Here is a 1,906-nt window from a genome sequence, read left to right on the forward strand (position 1 = left end):
CATGGCTTGATTTGCAAAGAAGACCAAATCATAGTCGTCCTCGTTTAACTTAGTAGGTTGTGGCGCCAAATCAGCAGGAATCGTTGAGGCTGCTTTGATCGATCTGCACGAATCTTGGGGTCTAAGGAAACCCACAACAAAACAAATAACCACGCGCTTCCCTCCGGTCTCCCTCTGGACTTGGTAACGCGCCGTGGTTAGTGGAGGGCAATTCGGAGAAGAAGGAAACTGCATGCATGCGTTTGGCGCGTTAGGTAAGTTCATGCACTGCATATCTGCATGCACTAGGCTCGAATTAATCCACGTACTTTAATGTGCTGAGATAGTGAGATATACTCCTACTACTACTATATGCTTTTTTTTGGCTGCTGGTTATAGCTGTAGACGGTTGAGAAAAAGAAGAAGCATGCACATTATACCAAAACTACGTACGACAGCTTTTGGTTTAATTTGATTTTCAAAAAAGATGGGTCGCGCTAACTGCCACACGTGTGGCAGGAAGGGAGACGCACCACACGTCTCTAATATAAACAGATTGCAACGTCATCGCATGCATGCATGCAGAATTTTTTTTGGATTTTCAGTTTTTAAAATGTTTTATCTCTTAAACAAAAAATTCGATTGAAAATCCGTTTTCACCATTAAATCCCTCGCGATGAGATCTTCGAAACTAGATCCCATGTTGATATGTTTTGATGAAAAAAAAATTGGATTAAAAGTTGCCATGTCTATTGCATATGAATTGCCCTGATGTTTACACTGAAGTTGCCATGATATGTTTCAGCTATTTTCTTCTACATTTAAAAGTAAATTTTGACATTTATAAAATGGGGAATTAAGAAACTAGACTTGCCATGAGTCATAAACTAAAATTGCCATGATACATGCACGTAAAATTGCCATGGTTCATACAAAAAATAATTTTCATGGTCAAAGTACTGAAGTTGCCATCATCAAAATACTAAAATTGCCATGATCTACAAACTAAAATTGCCACATGGCAACTTTAGTTTAAGCCCTATGGCAACTGCAGTGTAAACATCGTGGCAACTTCTGGTAAAAAAAAATCGTCGAAACATATCAACATGGGGTCTAGTTTTGAAGATCTCGTCGAGACGGATTTAATGGTGAAAACGGATTTTTAGTTCGCTTTTTTATTTAGGAGATACAACATTTTTAAGCCGAAAACCAAAAAAAAATTCTGCTGATGTCATCTATTCATACGTGGCAAAATGAATGATGATGGAGGCGTGTGGGCGATGTGCAAACGCCCACACGTGTGGGCGTTAACATTCTAATACCAAAATTTCAGGGTAGGTATTATCGCCTCCGTTGATCGTCTTCAATTACGGGATATATACATAGTACATTGTACTCACGTAACCTCGGCGCCAAAATAGAACTGACCACATGTACGTACGCCACCAGCCGTACGTTCAAAACATGACTTGTACAGCTGTACAAACACGATGCAGATCTGCATGCCAACTCATCGCACATACACTGTACAAAAAATACACAAGAGTATATTTGGAATACTGTATCTATCTTTGGAGAACAATAACGAACGGCCAAACAATCAGCGAACCGGCTGCTAGACAAAGTTTTTCTCCGGAAAACCCGGAGCCTCCAACAGAGGCGATTAGGGTTTCTGGGAGCGACTGCGGCGCACGTCCGATCTTCATCGGCGGGGCGCAGGGGAGCTGAGCAAGATGGCTTCATCGGGCTCTGGCAAGACGAAGGCTGACGCCCCTCCTTCGCGGGGGGCTCCAGATCGTGGGAAAGAGGCACGGGCAACCCCGGGTTCGCCAGGCACGGCTAGCACTACTAGAAAAACCCCTACTAATGGCGCACCTAGTATGGCCATTAATGGCGCATCTATGGTGCGCCATTAACAGCACGCCAT

Source organism: Triticum aestivum, chromosome 3B, assembly GCF_018294505.1.
Source record: "Triticum aestivum cultivar Chinese Spring chromosome 3B, IWGSC CS RefSeq v2.1, whole genome shotgun sequence".
Lineage (NCBI taxonomy): Eukaryota > Viridiplantae > Streptophyta > Magnoliopsida > Poales > Poaceae > Triticum > Triticum aestivum.